This window comes from Chlorocebus sabaeus, chromosome 4, assembly GCF_047675955.1.
Source record: "Chlorocebus sabaeus isolate Y175 chromosome 4, mChlSab1.0.hap1, whole genome shotgun sequence".
Lineage (NCBI taxonomy): Eukaryota > Metazoa > Chordata > Mammalia > Primates > Cercopithecidae > Chlorocebus > Chlorocebus sabaeus.
In genome coordinates, this window is record NC_132907.1 from 47,589,685 (window position 1) to 47,617,515 (window position 27,831).

The following is a 27,831-nucleotide window of genomic DNA, read 5'->3' on the forward strand; positions in this document are numbered from 1 at the left end:
CCATAGATGTCAACGGTGAAAAAGGAAATATCTTCCGTTCAAAACTGGAAAGAAGCTTTCTGAGAAACTGCTCTGTGTTCTGTTAATTCATCTCACAGAGTTACATCTTTCCTTTCAAGAAGCCTTTCGCTAAGGCTGTTCTTGTGGAATTGGCAAAGGGATATTTGGAAGCCCATAGAGGGCTACAGTGAAAAAGGAAATATCTTCCGTTCAAAACTGGAAAGAAACTTTCTGAGAAACTGCTCTGTGTCCTGTTAATTCATCTCACAAAGTTACATCTTTCCCTTCAAGAAGCCTTTCGCTAAGGCTATTCTTGTGGAATTGGCAAAGGGATATTTGGAAGCCCATAGAGGGCTATTTTGAAAAAGGAAATATCTTCCGTTCAAAACTGGAAAGAAGCTTTCTGAGAAACTGCTCTGTGTTCTGTTAATTCATCTCACAGAGTTACATCTTTCCCTTCAAGAAGCCTTTCCCTAAGTCTGTTCTTGTGGAATTGGCAAAGGGATATTTGGAAGCCCATAGAGGGCTATGGTGAAAAAGGAAATATCTTCCGTTCAAAACTGGAAAGAAGCTTTCTGAGAAACTGCTCTGTGTTCTGTTAATTCATCTCACAGAGTTACATCTTTCCCTTCAAGAAGCCTTTCGCTAAGGGTGTTCTTGTTGAACTGGCAAAGGGATATTTGGAAGCCCATAGAGGGCTACAGTGAAAAAGGAAATATCTTCCGTTCAAAACTGGAAAGAAGCTTTCTGAGAAACTGCTCTGTGTTCTGTTAATTCATCTTACAGAGTTACATCTTTCCCTTCAGGAAGCCTTTCGCTAAGGCTGTTCTTGTGGAAGTGGCAAAGGGATATTTGGAAGCCCATAGAGGGCTATGGTGAAAAAGAAATATCTTCCGTTCAGAATGGAAAGAAGCTCTGAGAAAATTCTCTGTGTTCTGTTAATTCATCTCACAGAGTTACATCTTTCCCTTCAGGAAGCCTTTCGGTAAGACTGTTCTTGTGGAATTGGCAAAGGGATATTTGGAAGCTCGTAGAGGGCTATGGTGAAAAAGGAAATATCTTCCGTTCAAAACTGGAAAGAAGCTTTCTGAGAAACTGCTCTGTGTTCTGTTAATTCATCTCACAGAGTTACATCTTTCCCTTCAAGAAGCCTTTCGCTAAGGCAATTCTTGTGGAATTGACAAAGTGATATTTGGAAGCCCATAGAGGGCTATGGTGAAAAAGGAAATATCTTCCGTTCAAAACTGGAAAGAAGCTTTCTGAGAAACTGCTCTGTGTTTTCTTAATTCATCTCACAGAGTTACATCATTCCCTTCAAGAAGCCTTTCGCTGAGGCTGTTCTTGTGGAATTGGCAAAGGGATATTTGGAAGCCCATAGAGGGCTATGGTGAAAAAGGAAATATCTTCCGTTCAAAACTGGAAAGAGGCTTTCTGAGAAACTGCTCTGTGTTCTGTGAATTCATCTCACAGAGTTACATCTTTCCCTTCAAGAAGCCTTTCGCTAAGGCTGTTCTTGTGGTATTCGCAAAGGGATATTTGGAAGCCCATAGAGGGCTATGGTGAAAAAGGAAATATCTTCCGTTCAAAACTGGAAAGAGATTTCTGAGAAACTGCTCTGTGTTCTCTTAATTCATCTCACAGAGTTACATCTTTCCCTTCAAGAAGCCTTTCGCTAAGGGTGTTATTGTGGAACTGGCAAAGGGATATTTGGAAGCCCCTAGAGGGTTACAGTGAAAAAGGAAATATCTTCCGTTCAAAACTGGAAAGAAGCTTTCTGAGAAACTGCTCTGTGTTCTGTTAATTCATCTCACAGAGTTACATCTTTCCCTTCAAGAAGCCTTTTGCTGAGTCTGTTCTTGTGGAATTGGCAAAGGGATATTGGGAAGCCCATAGAGGGCTACGGTGAAAAAGGAAATATCTTCCGTTCAAAACTGGAAAGAAGCTTTCTGAGAAACTGCTCTGTGTTCTGTTAATTCATCTCACAGAGTTACATCTTTCCCTTCAAGAAGCCTTTCGCTAAGGCTGTTCTTGTGGAATTGGCAAAGGGATATTTGGAAGCCCATAGAGGGCTATGGTGAAAAAGAAATATCTTCCGTTCAGAATGGAAAGAAGCTCTGAGAAAATTCTCTGTGTTCTGTTAATTCATCTCACAGAGTTACATCTTTCCCTTCAGGAAGCCTTTCGATAAGACTGTTCTTGTGGAATTGGCAAAGGGATATTTGGAAGCTCGTAGAGGGCTATGGTGAAAAAGGAAATATCTTCCGTTCAAAACTGGAAAGAAGCTTTCTGAGAAACTGCTCTGTGTTCTGTTAATTCATCTCACAGAGTTACATCTTTCCCTTCAAGAAGCCTTTCACTAAGGCTGTTCTTGTGGAATTGGCAATGGGATATTTGGAAGCCCATAGAGGGCTATGGTGAAAAAGGAAATATCTTCCGTTCAAAACTGGAAAGAAGCTTTCTGAGAAACTGCTCTGTGTTCTGTTAATTTATCTCACGGAGTTACATCTTTCCCTTCAAGAAGCCCTTTGCTAAGGCTGTTCTTGTGGAATTGGCAAAGGGATATTTGGAAGCCTATAGAGGGCTATTGTGAAAAAGGAAATATCTTCCGTTCAAAACTGGAAAGAAGTTCTGAGAAAATTCTCTGTGTTCTGTTAATTCATCTCACAGTGTTACATCTTTCCCTTCAAGAAGCCTTTTGGTAAGACTGTTCTTGTGGAATTGGCAAAGGGATATTTGGAAGCCCGTAGAGGGCTATGGTGAAAAAGGAAATATCTTCCGTTCAAAACTGGAAAGAAGCTTTCTGAGAAACTGCTCTGTGTTATGTTAATTCATCTCACAGTGTTACATCTTTCCCTTCAAGAAGCCTTTCGCTGAGGCTCTTCTTGTGGAATTGGCAAAGGGATATTTGGACGCCCATAGATGTCAACGGTGAAAAAGGAAATATCTTCCGTTCAAAACTGGAAAGAAGCTTTCTGAGAAACTGCTCTGTGTTCTGTTAATTCATCTCACAGAGTTACATCTTTCCTTTCAAGAAGCCTTTCGCTAAGGCTGTTCTTGTGGAATTGGCAAAGGGATATTTGGAAGCCCATAGAGGGCTACAGTGAAAAAGGAAATATCTTCCGTTCAAAACTGGAAAGAAACTTTCTGAGAAACTGCTCTGTGTCCTGTTAATTCATCTCACAAAGTTACATCTTTCCCTTCAAGAAGCCTTTCGCTAAGGCTATTCTTGTGGAATTGGCAAAGGGATATTTGGAAGCCCATAGAGGGCTATTTTGAAAAAGGAAATATCTTCCGTTCAAAACTGGAAAGAAGCTTTCTGAGAAACTGCTCTGTGTTCTGTTAATTCATCTCACAGAGTTACATCTTTCCCTTCAAGAAGCCTTTCCCTAAGTCTGTTCTTGTGGAATTGGCAAAGGGATATTTGGAAGCCCATAGAGGGCTATGGTGAAAAAGGAAATATCTTCCGTTCAAAACTGGAAAGAAGCTTTCTGAGAAACTGCTCTGTGTTCTGTTAATTCATCTCACAGAGTTACATCTTTCCCTTCAAGAAGCCTTTCGCTAAGGGTGTTCTTGTTGAACTGGCAAAGGGATATTTGGAAGCCCATAGAGGGCTACAGTGAAAAAGGAAATATCTTCCGTTCAAAACTGGAAAGAAGCTTTCTGAGAAACTGCTCTGTGTTCTGTTAATTCATCTTACAGAGTTACATCTTTCCCTTCAGGAAGCCTTTCGCTAAGGCTGTTCTTGTGGAAGTGGCAAAGGGATATTTGGAAGCCCATAGAGGGCTATGGTGAAAAAGAAATATCTTCCGTTCAGAATGGAAAGAAGCTCTGAGAAAATTCTCTGTGTTCTGTTAATTCATCTCACAGAGTTACATCTTTCCCTTCAGGAAGCCTTTCGGTAAGACTGTTCTTGTGGAATTGGCAAAGGGATATTTGGAAGCTCGTAGAGGGCTATGGTGAAAAAGGAAATATCTTCCGTTCAAAACTGGAAAGAAGCTTTCTGAGAAACTGCTCTGTGTTCTGTTAATTCATCTCACAGAGTTACATCTTTCCCTTCAAGAAGCCTTTCGCTAAGGCAATTCTTGTGGAATTGACAAAGTGATATTTGGAAGCCCATAGAGGGCTATGGTGAAAAAGGAAATATCTTCCGTTCAAAACTGGAAAGAAGCTTTCTGAGAAACTGCTCTGTGTTTTCTTAATTCATCTCACAGAGTTACATCATTCCCTTCAAGAAGCCTTTCGCTGAGGCTGTTCTTGTGGAATTGGCAAAGGGATATTTGGAAGCCCATAGAGGGCTATGGTGAAAAAGGAAATATCTTCCGTTCAAAACTGGAAAGAGGCTTTCTGAGAAACTGCTCTGTGTTCTGTGAATTCATCTCACAGAGTTACATCTTTCCCTTCAAGAAGCCTTTCGCTAAGGCTGTTCTTGTGGTATTCGCAAAGGGATATTTGGAAGCCCATAGAGGGCTATGGTGAAAAAGGAAATATCTTCCGTTCAAAACTGGAAAGAGATTTCTGAGAAACTGCTCTGTGTTCTCTTAATTCATCTCACAGAGTTACATCTTTCCCTTCAAGAAGCCTTTCGCTAAGGGTGTTATTGTGGAACTGGCAAAGGGATATTTGGAAGCCCCTAGAGGGTTACAGTGAAAAAGGAAATATCTTCCGTTCAAAACTGGAAAGAAGCTTTCTGAGAAACTGCTCTGTGTTCTGTTAATTCATCTCACAGAGTTACATCTTTCCCTTCAAGAAGCCTTTTGCTGAGTCTGTTCTTGTGGAATTGGCAAAGGGATATTGGGAAGCCCATAGAGGGCTACGGTGAAAAAGGAAATATCTTCCGTTCAAAACTGGAAAGAAGCTTTCTGAGAAACTGCTCTGTGTTCTGTTAATTCATCTCACAGAGTTACATCTTTCCCTTCAAGAAGCCTTTCGCTAAGGCTGTTCTTGTGGAATTGGCAAAGGGATATTTGGAAGCCCATAGAGGGCTATGGTGAAAAAGAAATATCTTCCGTTCAGAATGGAAAGAAGCTCTGAGAAAATTCTCTGTGTTCTGTTAATTCATCTCACAGAGTTACATCTTTCCCTTCAGGAAGCCTTTCGATAAGACTGTTCTTGTGGAATTGGCAAAGGGATATTTGGAAGCTCGTAGAGGGCTATGGTGAAAAAGGAAATATCTTCCGTTCAAAACTGGAAAGAAGCTTTCTGAGAAACTGCTCTGTGTTCTGTTAATTCATCTCACAGAGTTACATCTTTCCTTTCAAGAAGCCTTTCGCTAAGGCTATTCTTGTGGAATTGGCAAAGGGATATTTGGAAGCCCTTAGAGGGCTATGGTGAAAAAGGAAATATCTTCCGTTCAAAACTGGAAAGAAGCTTTCTGAGAAACTGCTCTGTGTTTTCTTAATTCATCTCACAGAGTTACATCTTTCCCTTCAAGAAGCCTTTCGCTGAGGCTGTTCTTGTGGAATTGGCAAAGGGATATTTGGAAGCCCATAGAGGGCTATGGTGAAAAAGGAAATATCTTCCGTTCAAAACTGGAAAGAAGCTTTCTGAGAAACTGCTCTGTGTTCTCTTAATTCATCTCACAGAGTTACATCTTTCCCTTCAAGAAGCCTTTCGCTAAGGCTGTCTTGTGGTATTCGCAAAGGGATATTTGGAAGCCCATTGAGGGCTATGGTGAAAAAGGAAATATCTTCCGTTCAAAACTGGAAAGAAGATTTCTGAGAAGCTGCTCTGTGTTCTGTTAATTCATCTCACAGAGTTACATCTTTCCCTGCAAGAAGCCTTTCGCTAAGGGTGTTCTTGTGGAACTGGCAAAGGGATATTTGGAAGCCCATAGATGGCTACAGTGAAAAAGGAAATATCTTCCATTCAAAACTGGAAAGAAGCTTTCTGAGAAACTGCTCTGTGTTCTGTTAATTCATCTCACAGAGTTACATCTTTCCCTTCAAGAAGTCTCTCGCTGAGGCTGTTCTTGTGGAATTGGCAAAGGGATATTTGGAAGCCCATAGATGGCTATGGTGAAAAAGGAAATATCATCCGTTCAAAACTGGAAAGAAGCTTTCTGAGAAACTGCTCTGTGTTCTGTTAATTCATCTCACAGAGTTACATCTTTCCCTTCAAGAAGCCTTTCGCTAAGGCTCTTCTTGTGGAATTGGCAAAGGGATATTTGGAAGCCCATAGAGGGCTATGGTGAAAAAGGAAATATCTTCCGTTCAAAACTGGAAAGAAGCTTTCTGAGAAACTGCTCTGTGTTCTGTTAATTCATCTCACAGAGTTACATCTTTCCCTTCAAGAAGCCTTTCACTAAGGCTGTTCTTGTGGAATTGGCAATGGGATATTTGGAAGCCCATAGAGGGCTATGGTGAAAAAGGAAATATCTTCCGTTCAAAACTGGAAAGAAGCTTTCTGAGAAACTGCTCTGTGTTCTGTTAATTTATCTCACGGAGTTACATCTTTCCCTTCAAGAAGCCTTTTGCTAAGGCTGTTCTTGTGGAATTGGCAAAGGGATATTTGGAAGCCTATAGAGGGCTATTGTGAAAAAGGAAATATCTTCCGTTCAAAACTGGAAAGAAGTTCTGAGAAAATTCTCTGTGTTCTGTTAATTCATCTCACAGTGTTACATCTTTCCCTTCAAGAAGCCTTTCGGTAAGACTGTTCTTGTGGAATTGGCAAAGGGATATTTGGAAGCCCGTAGAGGGCTATGGTGAAAAAGGAAATATCTTCCGCTCTAAACTGGAAAGAAGCTTTCTGAGAAACTGCTCTGTGTTATGTTAATTCATCTCACAGTGTTACATCTTTCCCTTCAAGAAGCCTTTCGCTGAGGCTGTTCTTGTGGAATTGGCAAAGGGATATTTGGACGCCCATAGATGTCAACGGTGAAAAAGGAAATATCTTCCGTTCAAAACTGGAAAGAAGCTTTCTGAGAAACTGCTCTGTGTTCTGTTAATTCATCTCACAGAGTTACATCTTTCCTTTCAAGAAGCCTTTCGCTAAGGCTGTTCTTGTGGAATTGGCAAAGGGATATTTGGAAGCCCATAGAGGGCTACAGTGAAAAAGGAAATATCTTCCGTTCAAAACTGGAAAGAAACTTTCTGAGAAACTGCTCTGTGTCCTGTTAATTCATCTCACAGAGTTACATCTTTCCCTTCAAGAAGCCTTTCGCTAAGGCTATTCTTGTGGAATTGGCAAAGGGATATTTGGAAGCCCATAGAGGGCTATTTTGAAAAAGGAAATATCTTCCGTTCAAAACTGGAAAGAAGCTTTCTGAGAAACTGCTCTGTGTTCTGTTAATTCATCTCACAGAGTTACATCTTTCCCTTCAAGAAGCCTTTCCCTAAGTCTGTTCTTGTGGAATTGGCAAAGGGATATTTGGAAGCCCATAGAGGGCTATGGTGAAAAAGGAAATATCTTCCGTTCAAAACTGGAAAGAAGCTTTCTGAGAAACTGCTCTGTGTTCTGTTAATTCATCTCACAGAGTTACATCTTTCCCTTCAAGAAGCCTTTCGCTAAGGGTGTTCTTGTTGAACTGGCAAAGGGATATTTGGAAGCCCATAGAGGGCTACAGTGAAAAAGGAAATATCTTCCGTTCAAAACTGGAAAGAAGCTTTCTGAGAAACTGCTCTGTGTTCTGTTAATTCATCTTACAGAGTTACATCTTTCCCTTCAGGAAGCCTTTCGCTAAGGCTGTTCTTGTGGTAGTGGCAAAGGGATATTTGGAAGCCCATAGAGGCCTATGGTGAGAAAGGAAATTTCTTCCGTTCAAAACTGGAAAGAAGCTTTCTGAGAAACTGCTCTGTGTTCTGTAAATTCATCTCACAGAGTTACACCTTTCCCTTCATGAAGCCTTTCGCTAAGGCTGTTCTTGTGGAATTGGCAAAGGGATATTTAGAAGTCCATAGAGGGCTATGGTGAAAAAGGAAATATCTTCCGTTCAAAATTGGAAAGAAGCTTTCTGAGAAACTGCTCTGTGTTCTTTTAATTCATCTCACAGAGTTACATCTTTCCCTTCAAGAAGCCTTTCGCTAAGGCTGTTCTTGTGGAATTGGCAAAGGGATATTTGGAAGCCCATAGAGGGCTATGGTGAAAAAGGAAATATCTTCCGTTGAAAACTGGAAAGAAGCTCTGAGAAAATTCTCTGTGTTCTGTTAATTCATCTCACAGAGTTACATATTTCCCTTCAGGAAGCCTTTTGGTAAGACTGTTCTTGTGGATTTGGCAAAGGGATATTTGGAAGCCCGTAGAGGGCTATGGTGAAAAAGGAAATATCTTCCGTTCTAAACAGGAAAGAAGCTTTCTGAGAAACTGCTCTGTGTTCTGTTAATTCATCTCACAGAGTTACATCTTTCCCTTCAAGAAGCCTTTCGCTAAGGCTGTTCTTGTGGAATTGGCAAAGGGATATTTGGAAGCCCATAGAGGGCTATGGTGATAAAGGAAATATCTTCCGTTCAAAACTGGAAAGAAGCTTTCTGAGAAACTGCTCTGTGTTCTGTTAATTCATCTCACAGAGTTACATCTTTCCCTTCAAGAAGCCTTTCGCTAAGGCTGTTCTTGTGGAATTGGCAAAGGGATATTTGGAAGCCCATAGAGGGCTATGGTGAAAAAAGAAATATCTTCCGTTCAAAATCGGAAAGAAGCTTTCTGAGAAACTGCTCTGCGTTCTGTAAATTCATCTCACAGAGCTACATCTTTCCCTTCAAGAAGCCTTTCGTTAAGGCTGTTCTTGTGGAATTGGCAAAGGGATATTTGGAAGCCCATAGAGGGCTATGGTGAAAAAGGAAATATCTTCCGTTCAAAACTGGAAAGAAGATTTCGGAGAAACTGCTCTGTGTTCTGTTAATTCATCTCACCGAGTTACATCTTTCCCTTCAAGAAGCCTGTCGCTAAGGCTGTTCTTGTGGAATTGGCAAAGGGATATTTGGAAGCCCATAGAGGGCTATGGTTAAAAAAGAAATATCTTCCGTTCAAAACCGGAGAGAAGCTTTCTGAGAAACTGCTCTGTGTTCTGTTAATTCATCTCACAGAGCTACATCTTTCCCTTCATGAACCCTTTCGCTAAGGCTGTTCTTGTGGAATTGGCAAAGGGATATTTGGAAGCCCATAGAGGGCTATGGTGAAATTAGAAATATCTTCCGTTCAAAACTGGAAAGAAGCTTTCTGAGAAACTGCTCTGTGTTCTGTTAATTCATCTCACAGAGTTACATCTTTCCCTTCAAGAAGCCTTTCGCTAAGGCTGTTCTTGTGGAATTGGCAAAGGGATATTTGGAAGCCCATAGAGGGCTATGGTGAAAAAGGAAATATCTTCCCTTCAAAACTGGAAAGAAGCTTTCTCAGAAACTGCTCTGTGTTCTGTTAATTTATCTCACAGAGTTACATCTTTCCCTTCAAGAAGCCTTTCGCTAAGGCTGTTCTTGTGGAAGTCGCAAAGGGATATTTGGAAGCCCATAGAGGGCTATGGTGAAAAAGAAATATCTTCCGTTCAAAACTGGAAAGAAGCTCTGAGAAAATTCTCTGTGTTCTGTTAATTCATTTCACAGAGTTACATCTTTCCCTTCAAGAAGCCTTTCGCTAAGGCTGTTCTTGTGGAATTGGCAAAGGGATATTTGGAAGCCCATAGAGGGCTATGGTGAAACAGGAAATTTCTTCCGTTCAAAATTGGAAAGAAGCTTTCTGAGAAACTGCTCTGTGTTCTGTTAATTCATCTCACAGAGTTACATCTTTCCCTTCATGAAGCCTTTCGCTAAGACTGTTCTTGTGGAATTGGCAAAGGGATATTTGGATGCCCATAGAGGTCTATGGTGAAAAAGGAAATATCTTCCGTTCAAAACTGGAAAGAAGCTTTCTGAGAAACTCCTCTGTGTTCTGTTAATTCATCTCACAGAGTTACATCTTTCCCTTCAAGAAGCCTTTCGCTAAGGCTTTTCTTGTGGAATTGGCAAAGGGATATTTGGAAGCCCATAGAGGGCTATTGTGAAAAAGGAAATATCTTCCGTTCAAAACTGGAAAGAAGCTCTGAAAAAATTCTCTGTGTTCTGTTAATTCATCTCACAGAGTTACATCTTTCCCTTCAGGAAGCCTTTCTTTAAGACTGTTCTTGAGGAATTGGCAAAGGGATATTTGGAAGCCCGTAGAGGGCTATGGTGAAAAAGGAAATATCTTCCGTTCAAAACTGGAAAGAAGCTTTCTGAGAAACTGCTCTGGGTTCTGTTAATTCATCTCACAGAGTTACATCTTTCCCTTCAAGAAGCCTTTCGCTAAGGCAATTCTTGTGGAATTGGCAAAGTGATATTTGGAAGCCCATAGAGGGCTATGGTGAAAAAGGAAATATCTTCCGTTCAAAACTGGAAAGAAGCTTTCTGAGAAACTGCTCTGTGTTTTCTTAATTCATCTCACAGATTTACATCTTTCCCTTCAAGAAGCCTTTCGCTGAGGCTGTTCTTGTGGAATTGGCAAAGGGATATTTGGAAGCCCATAGAGGGCTATGGTGAAAAAGGAAATATCTTCCGTTCAAAACTGGAAAGAAGCTTTCTGAGAAACTGCTCTGTGTTCTGTTAATTCATCTCACATAGTTACATCTTTCCCTTCAAGAAGCCTTTCGCTAAGGCTGTTCTTGTGGTATTCGCAAAGGGATATTTGGAAGCCCATAGAGGGCTATGGTGAAAAAGGAAATATCTTCCGTTCAAAACTGGAAAGAGATTTCTGAGAAACTGCTCTGTGTTCTCTTAATTCATCTCACAGAGTTACATCTTTCCCTTCAAGAAGCCTTTCGCTAAGGGTGTTATTGTGGAACTGGCAAAGGGATATTTGGAAGCCCCTAGAGGGTTACAGTGAAAAAGGAAATATCTTCCGTTCAAAACTGGAAAGAAGCTTTCTGAGAAACTCCTCTGTGTTCTGTTAATTCATCTCACAGAGTTACATCTTTCCCTTCAAGAAGCCTTTCGCTAAGGCTGTTCTTGTGGAATTGGCAAAGGGATATTTGGAAGCCCATAGAGGGCTATGGTGAAAAAGAAATATCTTCCGTTCAGAATGGAAAGAAGCTCTGAGAAAATTCTCTGTGTTCTGTTAATTCATCTCACAGAGTTACATCTTTCCCTTCAGGAAGCCTTTCGATAAGACTGTTCTTGTGGAATTGGCAAAGGGATATTTGGAAGCTCGTAGAGGGCTATGGTGAAAAAGGAAATATCTTCCGTTCAAAACTGGAAAGAAGCTTTCTGAGAAACTGCTCTGTGTTCTGTTAATTCATCTCACAGAGTTACATCTTTCCTTTCAAGAAGCCTTTCGCTAAGGCTATTCTTGTGGAATTGGCAAAGGGATATTTGGAAGCCCTTAGAGGGCTATGGTGAAAAAGGAAATATCTTCCGTTCAAAACTGGAAAGAAGCTTTCTGAGAAACTGCTCTGTGTTTTCTTAATTCATCTCACAGAGTTACATCTTTCCCTTCAAGAAGCCTTTCGCTGAGGCTGTTCTTGTGGAATTGGCAAAGGGATATTTGGAAGCCCATAGAGGGCTATGGTGAAAAAGGAAATATCTTCCGTTCAAAACTGGAAAGAAGCTTTCTGAGAAACTGCTCTGTGTTCTCTTAATTCATCTCACAGAGTTACATCTTTCCCTTCAAGAAGCCTTTCGCTAAGGCTGTCTTGTGGTATTCGCAAAGGGATATTTGGAAGCCCATTGAGGGCTATGGTGAAAAAGGAAATATCTTCCGTTCAAAACTGGAAAGAAGATTTCTGAGAAGCTGCTCTGTGTTCTTTTAATTCATCTCACAGAGTTACATCTTTCCCTGCAAGAAGCCTTTCGCTAAGGGTGTTCTTGTGGAACTGGCAAAGGGATATTTGGAAGCCCATAGATGGCTACAGTGAAAAAGGAAATATCTTCCATTCAAAACTGGAAAGAAGCTTTCTGAGAAACTGCTCTGTGTTCTGTTAATTCATCTCACAGAGTTACATCTTTCCCTTCAAGAAGTCTCTCGCTGAGGCTGTTCTTGTGGAATTGGCAAAGGGATATTTGGAAGCCCATAGATGGCTATGGTGAAAAAGGAAATATCATCCGTTCAAAACTGGAAAGAAGCTTTCTGAGAAACTGCTCTGTGTTCTGTTAATTCATCTCACAGAGTTACATCTTTCCCTTCAAGAAGCCTTTCGCTAAGGCTCTTCTTGTGGAATTGGCAAAGGGATATTTGGAAGCCCATAGAGGGCTATGGTGAAAAAGGAAATATCTTCCGTTCAAAACTGGAAAGAAGCTTTCTGAGAAACTGCTCTGTGTTCTGTTAATTCATCTCACAGAGTTACATCTTTCCCTTCAAGAAGCCTTTCACTAAGGCTGTTCTTGTGGAATTGGCAATGGGATATTTGGAAGCCCATAGAGGGCTATGGTGAAAAAGGAAATATCTTCCGTTCAAAACTGGAAAGAAGCTTTCTGAGAAACTGCTCTGTGTTCTGTTAATTTATCTCACGGAGTTACATCTTTCCCTTCAAGAAGCCTTTTGCTAAGGCTGTTCTTGTGGAATTGGCAAAGGGATATTTGGAAGCCTATAGAGGGCTATTGTGAAAAAGGAAATATCTTCCGTTCAAAACTGGAAAGAAGTTCTGAGAAAATTCTCTGTGTTCTGTTAATTCATCTCACAGTGTTACATCTTTCCCTTCAAGAAGCCTTTCGGTAAGACTGTTCTTGTGGAATTGGCAAAGGGATATTTGGAAGCCCGTAGAGGGCTATGGTGAAAAAGGAAATATCTTCCGCTCTAAACTGGAAAGAAGCTTTCTGAGAAACTGCTCTGTGTTATGTTAATTCATCTCACAGTGTTACATCTTTCCCTTCAAGAAGCCTTTCGCTGAGGCTGTTCTTGTGGAATTGGCAAAGGGATATTTGGACGCCCATAGATGTCAACGGTGAAAAAGGAAATATCTTCCGTTCAAAACTGGAAAGAAGCTTTCTGAGAAACTGCTCTGTGTTCTGTTAATTCATCTCACAGAGTTACATCTTTCCTTTCAAGAAGCCTTTCGCTAAGGCTGTTCTTGTGGAATTGGCAAAGGGATATTTGGAAGCCCATAGAGGGCTACAGTGAAAAAGGAAATATCTTCCGTTCAAAACTGGAAAGAAACTTTCTGAGAAACTGCTCTGTGTCCTGTTAATTCATCTCACAGAGTTACATCTTTCCCTTCAAGAAGCCTTTCGCTAAGGCTATTCTTGTGGAATTGGCAAAGGGATATTTGGAAGCCCATAGAGGGCTATTTTGAAAAAGGAAATATCTTCCGTTCAAAACTGGAAAGAAGCTTTCTGAGAAACTGCTCTGTGTTCTGTTAATTCATCTCACAGAGTTACATCTTTCCCTTCAAGAAGCCTTTCCCTAAGTCTGTTCTTGTGGAATTGGCAAAGGGATATTTGGAAGCCCATAGAGGGCTATGGTGAAAAAGGAAATATCTTCCGTTCAAAACTGGAAAGAAGCTTTCTGAGAAACTGCTCTGTGTTCTGTTAATTCATCTCACAGAGTTACATCTTTCCCTTCAAGAAGCCTTTCGCTAAGGGTGTTCTTGTTGAACTGGCAAAGGGATATTTGGAAGCCCATAGAGGGCTACAGTGAAAAAGGAAATATCTTCCGTTCAAAACTGGAAAGAAGCTTTCTGAGAAACTGCTCTGTGTTCTGTTAATTCATCTTACAGAGTTACATCTTTCCCTTCAGGAAGCCTTTCGCTAAGGCTGTTCTTGTGGTAGTGGCAAAGGGATATTTGGAAGCCCATAGAGGCCTATGGTGAGAAAGGAAATTTCTTCCGTTCAAAACTGGAAAGAAGCTTTCTGAGAAACTGCTCTGTGTTCTGTAAATTCATCTCACAGAGTTACACCTTTCCCTTCATGAAGCCTTTCGCTAAGGCTGTTCTTGTGGAATTGGCAAAGGGATATTTAGAAGTCCATAGAGGGCTATGGTGAAAAAGGAAATATCTTCCGTTCAAAATTGGAAAGAAGCTTTCTGAGAAACTGCTCTGTGTTCTTTTAATTCATCTCACAGAGTTACATCTTTCCCTTCAAGAAGCCTTTCGCTAAGGCTGTTCTTGTGGAATTGGCAAAGGGATATTTGGAAGCCCATAGAGGGCTATGGTGAAAAAGGAAATATCTTCCGTTGAAAACTGGAAAGAAGCTCTGAGAAAATTCTCTGTGTTCTGTTAATTCATCTCACAGAGTTACATATTTCCCTTCAGGAAGCCTTTTGGTAAGACTGTTCTTGTGGATTTGGCAAAGGGATATTTGGAAGCCCGTAGAGGGCTATGGTGAAAAAGGAAATATCTTCCGTTCTAAACAGGAAAGAAGCTTTCTGAGAAACTGCTCTGTGTTCTGTTAATTCATCTCACAGAGTTACATCTTTCCCTTCAAGAAGCCTTTCGCTAAGGCTGTTCTTGTGGAATTGGCAAAGGGATATTTGGAAGCCCATAGAGGGCTATGGTGATAAAGGAAATATCTTCCGTTCAAAACTGGAAAGAAGCTTTCTGAGAAACTGCTCTGTGTTCTGTTAATTCATCTCACAGAGTTACATCTTTCCCTTCAAGAAGCCTTTCGCTAAGGCTGTTCTTGTGGAATTGGCAAAGGGATATTTGGAAGCCCATAGAGGGCTATGGTGAAAAAAGAAATATCTTCCGTTCAAAATCGGAAAGAAGCTTTCTGAGAAACTGCTCTGCGTTCTGTAAATTCATCTCACAGAGCTACATCTTTCCCTTCAAGAAGCCTTTCGTTAAGGCTGTTCTTGTGGAATTGGCAAAGGGATATTTGGAAGCCCATAGAGGGCTATGGTGAAAAAGGAAATATCTTCCGTTCAAAACTGGAAAGAAGATTTCGGAGAAACTGCTCTGTGTTCTGTTAATTCATCTCACCGAGTTACATCTTTCCCTTCAAGAAGCCTGTCGCTAAGGCTGTTCTTGTGGAATTGGCAAAGGGATATTTGGAAGCCCATAGAGGGCTATGGTTAAAAAAGAAATATCTTCCGTTCAAAACCGGAAAGAAGCTTTCTGAGAAACTGCTCTGTGTTCTGTTAATTCATCTCACAGAGCTACATCTTTCCCTTCATGAACCCTTTCGCTAAGGCTGTTCTTGTGGAATTGGCAAAGGGATATTTGGAAGCCCATAGAGGGCTATGGTGAAATTAGAAATATCTTCCGTTCAAAACTGGAAAGAAGCTTTCTGAGAAACTGCTCTGTGTTCTGTTAATTCATCTCACAGAGTTACATCTTTCCCTTCAAGAAGCCTTTCGCTAAGGCTGTTCTTGTGGAATTGGCAAAGGGATATTTGGAAGCCCATAGAGGGCTATGGTGAAAAAGGAAATATCTTCCCTTCAAAACTGGAAAGAAGCTTTCTCAGAAACTGCTCTGTGTTCTGTTAATTTATCTCACAGAGTTACATCTTTCCCTTCAAGAAGCCTTTCGCTAAGGCTGTTCTTGTGGAAGTCGCAAAGGGATATTTGGAAGCCCATAGAGGGCTATGGTGAAAAAGAAATATCTTCCGTTCAAAACTGGAAAGAAGCTCTGAGAAAATTCTCTGTGTTCTGTTAATTCATTTCACAGAGTTACATCTTTCCCTTCAAGAAGCCTTTCGCTAAGGCTGTTCTTGTGGAATTGGCAAAGGGATATTTGGAAGCCCATAGAGGGCTATGGTGAAACAGGAAATTTCTTCCGTTCAAAACTGGAAAGAAGCTTTCTGAGAAACTGCTCTGTGTTCTGTTAATTCATCTCACAGAGTTACATCTTTCCCTTCATGAAGCCTTTCGCTAAGACTGTTCTTGTGGAATTGGCAAAGGGATATTTGGATGCCCATAGAGGTCTATGGTGAAAAAGGAAATATCTTCCGTTCAAAACTGGAAAGAAGCTTTCTGAGAAACTCCTCTGTGTTCTGTTAATTCATCTCACAGAGTTACATCTTTCCCTTCAAGAAGCCTTTCGCTAAGGCTTTTCTTGTGGAATTGGCAAAGGGATATTTGGAAGCCCATAGAGGGCTATTGTGAAAAAGGAAATATCTTCCGTTCAAAACTGGAAAGAAGCTCTGAAAAAATTCTCTGTGTTCTGTTAATTCATCTCACAGAGTTACATCTTTCCCTTCAGGAAGCCTTTCTTTAAGACTGTTCTTGAGGAATTGGCAAAGGGATATTTGGAAGCCCGTAGAGGGCTATGGTGAAAAAGGAAATATCTTCCGTTCAAAACTGGAAAGAAGCTTTCTGAGAAACTGCTCTGGGTTCTGTTAATTCATCTCACAGAGTTACATCTTTCCCTTCAAGAAGCCTTTCGCTAAGGCAATTCTTGTGGAATTGGCAAAGTGATATTTGGAAGCCCATAGAGGGCTATGGTGAAAAAGGAAATATCTTCCGTTCAAAACTGGAAAGAAGCTTTCTGAGAAACTGCTCTGTGTTTTCTTAATTCATCTCACAGATTTACATCTTTCCCTTCAAGAAGCCTTTCGCTGAGGCTGTTCTTGTGGAATTGGCAAAGGGATATTTGGAAGACCATAGAGGGCTATGGTGAAAAAGGAAATATCTTCCGTTCAAAACTGGAAAGAAGCTTTCTGAGAAACTGCTCTGTGTTCTGTTAATTCATCTCACATAGTTACATCTTTCCCTTCAAGAAGCCTTTCGCTAAGGCTGTTCTTGTGGTATTCGCAAAGGGATATTTGGAAGCCCATAGAGGGCTATGGTGAAAAAGGAAATATCTTCCGTTCAAAACTGGAAAGAAGATTTCTGAGAAGCTGTTCTGTGTTCTGTTAATTCATCTCACAGAGTTACATCTTTCCCTTCAAGAAGACTTTCGCTAAGGGTGTTCTTGTGGAACTGGCAAAGGGATATTTGGAAGCCCATAGAGGGCTACAGTGAAAAAGGAATTATCTTCCGTTCAAAACTGGAAAGAAGCTATCTGAGAAACTGGTCTGTGTTCTGTTAATTCATCTCACAGAGTTACATCTTTCCCTTCAAGAAGCCTTTCGCTAAGGCTGTTCTTGTGGAAGTGGCAAAGGGATATTTGGAAGCCCATAGAGGGCTATGGTGAGAAAGGAAATTTCTTCCGTTCAAAACTGGAAAGAAGCTTTCTGAGAAACTGCTCTGTGTTCTGTTAATTCATCTCACAGAGTTACATCTTTCCCTTCAAGAAGCCTTTCGCTGAGTCTGTTCTTGTGGAATTGGCAAAGGGATATTTGGAAGCCCATAGAGGGCTATGGTGAAAAAGGAAATATCTTCCGTTCAAAACTGGAAAGAAGCTTTCTGAGAAACTGCTCTGTGTTCTGTTAATTCATCTCACAGAGTTACATCTTTCCCTTCAAGAAGCCTTTCGCTAAGGCTGTTCTTGTGTTATTCGTAAAGGGATATTTGGAAGCCCATAGAGGGCTATGGTGAAAAAGGAAATATCTTCCGTTCAAAACTGGAAAGAAGATTTCTGAGAAACTGCTCTGTGTTCTGTTAATTCATCTCACAGAGTTATATCTTTCCCTTCAAGAAGCCTTTTGCTAAGGGTGTTCTTGTGGAACTGGCAAAGGGATATTTGGAAGCCCATAGAGGGCTACAGTGAAAAAGGAAATATCTTCCGTTCAAAACTGGAAAGAAGCTTTCTGAGAAACTGCTCTCTGTTCTGTTAATTCATCTTACAGAGTTACATCTTTCCCTTCAGGAAGCCTTTCGCTAAGGCTGTTCTTGTGGAAGTGGCAAAGGGATATTTGGAAGCCCATAGAGGCCTATGGTGAGAAAGGAAATTTCTTCCGTTCAAAACTGGAAAGAAGCTTTCTGAGAAACTGCTCTGTGTTCTTTTAATTCATCTCACAGAGTTACATCTTTCCCTTCAAGAAGCCTTTCGCTAAGGCTGTTCTTGTGGAATTGGCAAAGGGATATTTGGAAGCCCATAGAGGGCTATGGTGAAAAAGAAATATCTTCCGTTCAAAACCGGAAAGAAGCTCTGAGAAAATTCTCTGTGTTCTGTTAATTCATCTCACAAAGTTACATGTTTCCCTTCAGGAAGCCTTTCGGTAAGACTGTTCTTGTGGAATTGGCAAAGGGATATTTGGAAGCTTGTAGAGGGCTATGGTGAAAAAGGAAATATCTTCTGTTCAAAACTGGAAAGAAGCTTTCTGAGAAACTGCTCTGTGTTCTGTTAATTCATCTCACAGAGTTACATCTTTCCCTTCAAGAAGCCTTTCGCTAAGGCTATTCTTGTGGAATTGGCAAAGGGATATTTGGAAGCCCATAGAGGGCTATGGTGAAAAAGGAAATATCTTCCGTTCAAAACTGGAAAGAAGCTTTCTGAGAAACTGCTCTGTGTTTTCTTAATTCATCTCACAGAGTTACATCTTTCCCTTCAAGAAGCCTTTCGCTGAGGCTGTTCTTGTGGAATTGGCAAAGGGATATTTGGAAGCCCATAGAGGGCTATGGTGAAAAAGGAAATATCTTCCGTTCAAAACTGGAAAGAAGCTTTCTGAGAAACTGCTCTGTGTTTTCTTAATTCATCTCACAGATTTACATCTTTCCCTTCAAGAAGCCTTTCGCTGAGGCTGTTCTTGTGGAATTGGCAAAGGGATATTTGGAAGCCCATAGAGGGCTATGGTGAAAAAGGAAATATCTTCCGTTCAAAACTGGAAAGAAGCTTTCTGAGAAACTGCTCTGTGTTCTGTTAATTCATCTCACAGAGTTACATATTTCCCTTCAAGAAGCCTTTCGCTAAGGCTGTTCTTGTGGTATTCGCAAAGGGATATTTGGAAGCCCATAGAGGGCTATGGTGAAAAAGGAAATATCTTCCGTTCAAAACTGGAAAGAAGATTTCTGAGAAGCTGTTCTGTGTTCTGTTAATTCATCTCACAGAGTTACATCTTTCCCTTCAAGAAGACTTTCGCTAAGGGTGTTCTTGTGGAACTGGCAAAGGGATATTTGGAAGCCCATAGAGGGCTACAGTGAAAAAGGAATTATCTTCCGTTCAAAACTGGAAAGAAGCTATCTGAGAAACTGCTCTGTGTTCTGTTAATTCATCTCACAGAGTTACATCTTTCCCTTCAAGAAGCCTTTCGCTAAGGCTGTTCTTGTGGAAGTGGCAAAGGGATATTTGGAAGCCCATAGAGGGCTATGTTGAGAAAGGAAATTTCTTCCGTTCAAAACTGGAAAGAAGCTTTCTGAGAAACTGCTCTGTGTTCTGTTAATTCATCTCACAGAGTTACATCTTTCCCTTCAAGAAGCCTTTCGCTGAGTCTGTTCTTGTGGAATTGGCAAAGGGATATTTGGAAGCCCATAGAGGGCTATGGTGAAAAAGGAAATATCTTCCGTTCAAAACTGGAAAGAAGCTTTCTGAGAAACTGCTCTGTGTTCTGTTAATTCATCTCACCGAGTTACATCTTTCCCTTCAAGAAGCCTTTCGCTAAGGCTGTTCTTGTGGTATCCGTAAAGGGATATTTGGAAGCCCATAGAGGGCTATGGTGAAAAAGGAAATATCTTCCGTTCAAAACTGGAAAGAAGATTTCTGAGAAACTGCTCTGTGTTCTTTTAATTCATCTCACAGAGTTACATCTTTCCCTTCAAGAAGCCTTTCGCTAAGGGTGTTCTTGTGGAACTGGAAAAGGGATATTTGGAAGCCCATAGAGGGCTACAGTGAAAAAGGAAATATCTTCCGTTCAAAACTGGAAAGAAGCTTTCTGAGAAACTGCTCTCTGTTCTGTTAATTCATCTTACAGAGTTACATCTTTCCCTTCAGGAAGCCTTTCCCTAAGGCTGTTCTTGTGGAAGTGGCAAAGGGATATTTGGAAGCCCATAGAGGCCTATGGTGAGAAAGGAAATTTCTTCCGTTCAAAACTGGAAAGAAGCTTTCTGAGAAACTGCTCTGTGTTCTTTTAATTCATCTCACAGAGTTACATCTTTCCCTTCAAGAAGCCTTTCGCTAAGGCTGTTCTTGGGGAATTGGCAAAGGGTTATTGGAAGCCCATAGAGGGCTATGGTGAAAAAGAAATACCTTCCGTTCAAAACTGGAAAGAAGCTCTGAGAAAATTCTCTGTGTTCTGTTAATTCATCTCACAAAGTTACATGTTTCCCTTCAGGAAGCCTTTCGGTAAGACTGTTCTTGTGGAATTGGCAAAGGGATATTTGGAAGCTTGTAGAGGGCTATGGTGAAAAAGGAATTATCTTCTGTTCAAAACTGGAAAGAAGCTTTCTGAGAAACTGCTCTGTGTTCTGTTAATTCATCTCACAGAGTTACATCTTTCCCTTCAAGAAGCCTTTCGCTAAGGCTATTCTTGTGGAATTGGCAAAGGGATATATGGAAGCCCATAGAGGGCTATGGTGAAAAAGGAAATATCTTCCGTTCAAAACTGGAAAGAAGCTTTCTGAGAAACTGCTCTGTGTTTTCTTAATTCATCTCACAGAGTTACATCTTTCCCTTCAAGAAGCCTTTCGCTGAGGCTGTTCTTGTGGAATTGGCAAAGGGATATTTGGACGCCCATAGATGTCAACGGTGAAAAAGGAAATATCTTCCGTTCAAAACTGGAAAGAAGCTTTCTGAGAAACTGCTCTGTGTTCTGTTAATTCATCTCACAGAGTTACATCTTTCCTTTCAAGAAGCCTTTCGCTAAGGCTGTTCTTGTGGAATTGGCAAAGGGATATTTGGAAGCCCATAGAGGGCTACAGTGAAAAAGGAAATATCTTCCGTTCAAAACTGGAAAGAAACTTTCTGAGAAACTGCTCTGTGTCCTGTTAATTCATCTCACAGAGTTACATCTTTCCCTTCAAGAAGCCTTTCGCTAAGGCTATTCTTGTGGAATTGGCAAAGGGATATTTGGAAGCCCATAGAGGGCTATTTTGAAAAAGGAAATATCTTCCGTTCAAAACTGGAAAGAAGCTTTCTGAGAAACTGCTCTGTGTTCTGTTAATTCATCTCACAGAGTTACATCTTTCCCTTCAAGAAGCCTTTCCCTAAGTCTGTTCTTGTGGAATTGGCAAAGGGATATTTGGAAGCCCATAGAGGGCTATGGTGAAAAAGGAAATATCTTCCGTTCAAAACTGGAAAGAAGCTTTCTGAGAAACTGCTCTGTGTTCTGTTAATTCATCTCACAGAGTTACATCTTTCCCTTCAAGAAGCCTTTCGCTAAGGGTGTTCTTGTTGAACTGGCAAAGGGATATTTGGAAGCCCATAGAGGGCTACAGTGAAAAAGGAAATATCTTCCGTTCAAAACTGGAAAGAAGCTTTCTGAGAAACTGCTCTGTGTTCTGTTAATTCATCTTACAGAGTTACATCTTTCCCTTCAGGAAGCCTTTCGCTAAGGCTGTTCTTGTGGTAGTGGCAAAGGGATATTTGGAAGCCCATAGAGGCCTATGGTGAGAAAGGAAATTTCTTCCGTTCAAAACTGGAAAGAAGCTTTCTGAGAAACTGCTCTGTGTTCTGTAAATTCATCTCACAGAGTTACACCTTTCCCTTCATGAAGCCTTTCGCTAAGGCTGTTCTTGTGGAATTGGCAAAGGGATATTTAGAAGTCCATAGAGGGCTATGGTGAAAAAGGAAATATCTTCCGTTCAAAATTGGAAAGAAGCTTTCTGAGAAACTGCTCTGTGTTCTTTTAATTCATCTCACAGAGTTACATCTTTCCCTTCAAGAAGCCTTTCGCTAAGGCTGTTCTTGTGGAATTGGCAAAGGGATATTTGGAAGCCCATAGAGGGCTATGGTGAAAAAGGAAATATCTTCCGTTGAAAACTGGAAAGAAGCTCTGAGAAAATTCTCTGTGTTCTGTTAATTCATCTCACAGAGTTACATATTTCCCTTCAGGAAGCCTTTTGGTAAGACTGTTCTTGTGGATTTGGCAAAGGGATATTTGGAAGCCCGTAGAGGGCTATGGTGAAAAAGGAAATATCTTCCGTTCTAAACAGGAAAGAAGCTTTCTGAGAAACTGCTCTGTGTTCTGTTAATTCATCTCACAGAGTTACATCTTTCCCTTCAAGAAGCCTTTCGCTAAGGCTGTTCTTGTGGAATTGGCAAAGGGATATTTGGAAGCCCATAGAGGGCTATGGTGATAAAGGAAATATCTTCCGTTCAAAACTGGAAAGAAGCTTTCTGAGAAACTGCTCTGTGTTCTGTTAATTCATCTCACAGAGTTACATCTTTCCCTTCAAGAAGCCTTTCGCTAAGGCTGTTCTTGTGGAATTGGCAAAGGGATATTTGGAAGCCCATAGAGGGCTATGGTGAAAAAAGAAATATCTTCCGTTCAAAATCGGAAAGAAGCTTTCTGAGAAACTGCTCTGCGTTCTGTAAATTCATCTCACAGAGCTACATCTTTCCCTTCAAGAAGCCTTTCGTTAAGGCTGTTCTTGTGGAATTGGCAAAGGGATATTTGGAAGCCCATAGAGGGCTATGGTGAAAAAGGAAATATCTTCCGTTCAAAACTGGAAAGAAGATTTCGGAGAAACTGCTCTGTGTTCTGTTAATTCATCTCACCGAGTTACATCTTTCCCTTCAAGAAGCCTGTCGCTAAGGCTGTTCTTGTGGAATTGGCAAAGGGATATTTGGAAGCCCATAGAGGGCTATGGTTAAAAAAGAAATATCTTCCGTTCAAAACCGGAAAGAAGCTTTCTGAGAAACTGCTCTGTGTTCTGTTAATTCATCTCACAGAGCTACATCTTTCCCTTCATGAACCCTTTCGCTAAGGCTGTTCTTGTGGAATTGTCAAAGGGATATTTGGAAGCCCATAGAGGGCTATGGTGAAATTAGAAATATCTTCCGTTCAAAACTGGAAAGAAGCTTTCTGAGAAACTGCTCTGTGTTCTGTTAATTCATCTCACAGAGTTACATCTTTCCCTTCAAGAAGCCTTTCGCTAAGGCTGTTCTTGTGGAATTGGCAAAGGGATATTTGGAAGCCCATAGAGGGCTATGGTGAAAAAGGAAATATCTTCCCTTCAAAACTGGAAAGAAGCTTTCTCAGAAACTGCTCTGTGTTCTGTTAATTTATCTCACAGAGTTACATCTTTCCCTTCAAGAAGCCTTTCGCTAAGGCTGTTCTTGTGGAAGTCGCAAAGGGATATTTGGAAGCCCATAGAGGGCTATGGTGAAAAAGAAATATCTTCCGTTCAAAACTGGAAAGAAGCTCTGAGAAAATTCTCTGTGTTCTGTTAATTCATTTCACAGAGTTACATCTTTCCCTTCAAGAAGCCTTTCGCTAAGGCTGTTCTTGTGGAATTGGCAAAGGGATATTTGGAAGCCCATAGAGGGCTATGGTGAAACAGGAAATTTCTTCCGTTCAAAACTGGAAAGAAGCTTTCTGAGAAACTGCTCTGTGTTCTGTTAATTCATCTCACAGAGTTACATCTTTCCCTTCATGAAGCCTTTCGCTAAGACTGTTCTTGTGGAATTGGCAAAGGGATATTTGGATGCCCATAGAGGTCTATGGTGAAAAAGGAAATATCTTCCGTTCAAAACTGGAAAGAAGCTTTCTGAGAAACTCCTCTGTGTTCTGTTAATTCATCTCACAGAGTTACATCTTTCCCTTCAAGAAGCCTTTCGCTAAGGCTTTTCTTGTGGAATTGGCAAAGGGATATTTGGAAGCCCATAGAGGGCTATTGTGAAAAAGGAAATATCTTCCGTTCAAAACTGGAAAGAAGCTCTGAAAAAATTCTCTGTGTTCTGTTAATTCATCTCACAGAGTTACATCTTTCCCTTCAGGAAGCCTTTCTTTAAGACTGTTCTTGAGGAATTGGCAAAGGGATATTTGGAAGCCCGTAGAGGGCTATGGTGAAAAAGGAAATATCTTCCGTTCAAAACTGGAAAGAAGCTTTCTGAGAAACTGCTCTGGGTTCTGTTAATTCATCTCACAGAGTTACATCTTTCCCTTCAAGAAGCCTTTCGCTAAGGCAATTCTTGTGGAATTGGCAAAGTGATATTTGGAAGCCCATAGAGGGCTATGGTGAAAAAGGAAATATCTTCCGTTCAAAACTGGAAAGAAGCTTTCTGAGAAACTGCTCTGTGTTTTCTTAATTCATCTCACAGATTTACATCTTTCCCTTCAAGAAGCCTTTCGCTGAGGCTGTTCTTGTGGAATTGGCAAAGGGATATTTGGAAGACCATAGAGGGCTATGGTGAAAAAGGAAATATCTTCCGTTCAAAACTGGAAAGAAGCTTTCTGAGAAACTGCTCTGTGTTCTGTTAATTCATCTCACATAGTTACATCTTTCCCTTCAAGAAGCCTTTCGCTAAGGCTGTTCTTGTGGTATTCGCAAAGGGATATTTGGAAGCCCATAGAGGGCTATGGTGAAAAAGGAAATATCTTCCGTTCAAAACTGGAAAGAAGATTTCTGAGAAGCTGTTCTGTGTTCTGTTAATTCATCTCACAGAGTTACATCTTTCCCTTCAAGAAGACTTTCGCTAAGGGTGTTCTTGTGGAACTGGCAAAGGGATATTTGGAAGCCCATAGAGGGCTACAGTGAAAAAGGAATTATCTTCCGTTCAAAACTGGAAAGAAGCTATCTGAGAAACTGGTCTGTGTTCTGTTAATTCATCTCACAGAGTTACATCTTTCCCTTCAAGAAGCCTTTCGCTAAGGCTGTTCTTGTGGAAGTGGCAAAGGGATATTTGGAAGCCCATAGAGGGCTATGGTGAGAAAGGAAATTTCTTCCGTTCAAAACTGGAAAGAAGCTTTCTGAGAAACTGCTCTGTGTTCTGTTAATTCATCTCACAGAGTTACATCTTTCCCTTCAAGAAGCCTTTCGCTGAGTCTGTTCTTGTGGAATTGGCAAAGGGATATTTGGAAGCCCATAGAGGGCTATGGTGAAAAAGGAAATATCTTCCGTTCAAAACTGGAAAGAAGCTTTCTGAGAAACTGCTCTGTGTTCTGTTAATTCATCTCACAGAGTTACATCTTTCCCTTCAAGAAGCCTTTCGCTAAGGCTGTTCTTGTGTTATTCGTAAAGGGATATTTGGAAGCCCATAGAGGGCTATGGTGAAAAAGGAAATATCTTCCGTTCAAAACTGGAAAGAAGATTTCTGAGAAACTGCTCTGTGTTCTGTTAATTCATCTCACAGAGTTATATCTTTCCCTTCAAGAAGCCTTTTGCTAAGGGTGTTCTTGTGGAACTGGCAAAGGGATATTTGGAAGCCCATAGAGGGCTACAGTGAAAAAGGAAATATCTTCCGTTCAAAACTGGAAAGAAGCTTTCTGAGAAACTGCTCTCTGTTCTGTTAATTCATCTTACAGAGTTACATCTTTCCCTTCAGGAAGCCTTTCGCTAAGGCTGTTCTTGTGGAAGTGGCAAAGGGATATTTGGAAGCCCATAGAGGCCTATGGTGAGAAAGGAAATTTCTTCCGTTCAAAACTGGAAAGAAGCTTTCTGAGAAACTGCTCTGTGTTCTTTTAATTCATCTCACAGAGTTACATCTTTCCCTTCAAGAAGCCTTTCGCTAAGGCTGTTCTTGTGGAATTGGCAAAGGGATATTTGGAAGCCCATAGAGGGCTATGGTGAAAAAGAAATATCTTCCGTTCAAAACCGGAAAGAAGCTCTGAGAAAATTCTCTGTGTTCTGTTAATTCATCTCACAAAGTTACATGTTTCCCTTCAGGAAGCCTTTCGGTAAGACTGTTCTTGTGGAATTGGCAAAGGGATATTTGGAAGCTTGTAGAGGGCTATGGTGAAAAAGGAAATATCTTCTGTTCAAAACTGGAAAGAAGCTTTCTGAGAAACTGCTCTGTGTTCTGTTAATTCATCTCACAGAGTTACATCTTTCCCTTCAAGAAGCCTTTCGCTAAGGCTATTCTTGTGGAATTGGCAAAGGGATATTTGGAAGCCCATAGAGGGCTATGGTGAAAAAGGAAATATCTTCCGTTCAAAACTGAAAGAAGCTTTCTGAGAAACTGCTCTGTGTTTTCTTAATTCATCTCACAGAGTTACATCTTTCCCTTCAAGAAGCCTTTCGCTGAGGCTGTTCTTGTGGAATTGGCAAAGGGATATTTGGAAGCCCATAGAGGGCTATGGTGAAAAAGGAAATATCTTCCGTTCAAAACTGGAAAGAAGCTTTCTGAGAAACTGCTCTGTGTTTTCTTAATTCATCTCACAGATTTACATCTTTCCCTTCAAGAAGCCTTTCGCTGAGGCTGTTCTTGTGGAATTGGCAAAGGGATATTTGGAAGCCCATAGAGGGCTATGGTGAAAAAAGAAATATCTTCCGTTCAAAATCGGAAAGAAGCTTTCTGAGAAACTGCTCTGCGTTCTGTAAATTCATCTCACAGAGCTACATCTTTCCCTTCAAGAAGCCTTTCGTTAAGGCTGTTCTTGTGGAATTGGCAAAGGGATATTTGGAAGCCCATAGAGGGCTATGGTGAAAAAGGAAATATCTTCCGTTCAAAACTGGAAAGAAGATTTCGGAGAAACTGCTCTGTGTTCTGTTAATTCATCTCACCGAGTTACATCTTTCCCTTCAAGAAGCCTGTCGCTAAGGCTGTTCTTGTGGAATTGGCAAAGGGATATTTGGAAGCCCATAGAGGGCTATGGTTAAAAAAGAAATATCTTCCGTTCAAAACCGGAAAGAAGCTTTCTGAGAAACTGCTCTGTGTTCTGTTAATTCATCTCACAGAGCTACATCTTTCCCTTCATGAACCCTTTCGCTAAGGCTGTTCTTGTGGAATTGGCAAAGGGATATTTGGAAGCCCATAGAGGGCTATGGTGAAATTAGAAATATCTTCCGTTCAAAACTGGAAAGAAGCTTTCTGAGAAACTGCTCTGTGTTCTGTTAATTCATCTCACAGAGTTACATCTTTCCCTTCAAGAAGCCTTTCGCTAAGGCTGTTCTTGTGGAATTGGCAAAGGGATATTTGGAAGCCCATAGAGGGCTATGGTGAAAAAGGAAATATCTTCCCTTCAAAACTGGAAAGAAGCTTTCTCAGAAACTGCTCTGTGTTCTGTTAATTTATCTCACAGAGTTACATCTTTCCCTTCAAGAAGCCTTTCGCTAAGGCTGTTCTTGTGGAAGTCGCAAAGGGATATTTGGAAGCCCATAGAGGGCTATGGTGAAAAAGAAATATCTTCCGTTCAAAACTGGAAAGAAGCTCTGAGAAAATTCTCTGTGTTCTGTTAATTCATTTCACAGAGTTACATCTTTCCCTTCAAGAAGCCTTTCGCTAAGGCTGTTCTTGTGGAATTGGCAAAGGGATATTTGGAAGCCCATAGAGGGCTATGGTGAAACAGGAAATTTCTTCCGTTCAAAACTGGAAAGAAGCTTTCTGAGAAACTGCTCTGTGTTCTGTTAATTCATCTCACAGAGTTACATCTTTCCCTTCATGAAGCCTTTCGCTAAGACTGTTCTTGTGGAATTGCCAAAGGGATATTTGGATGCCCATAGAGGTCTATGGTGAAAAAGGAAATATCTTCCGTTCAAAACTGGAAAGAAGCTTTCTGAGAAACTCCTCTGTGTTCTGTTAATTCATCTCACAGAGTTACATCTTTCCCTTCAAGAAGCCTTTCGCTAAGGCTTTTCTTGTGGAATTGGCAAAGGGATATTTGGAAGCCCATAGAGGGCTATTGTGAAAAAGGAAATATCTTCCGTTCAAAACTGGAAAGAAGCTCTGAAAAAATTCTCTGTGTTCTGTTAATTCATCTCACAGAGTTACATCTTTCCCTTCAGGAAGCCTTTCTTTAAGACTGTTCTTGAGGAATTGGCAAAGGGATATTTGGAAGCCCGTAGAGGGCTATGGTGAAAAAGGAAATATCTTCCGTTCAAAACTGGAAAGAAGCTTTCTGAGAAACTGCTCTGGGTTCTGTTAATTCATCTCACAGAGTTACATCTTTCCCTTCAAGAAGCCTTTCGCTAAGGCAATTCTTGTGGAATTGGCAAAGTGATATTTGGAAGCCCATAGAGGGCTATGGTGAAAAAGGAAATATCTTC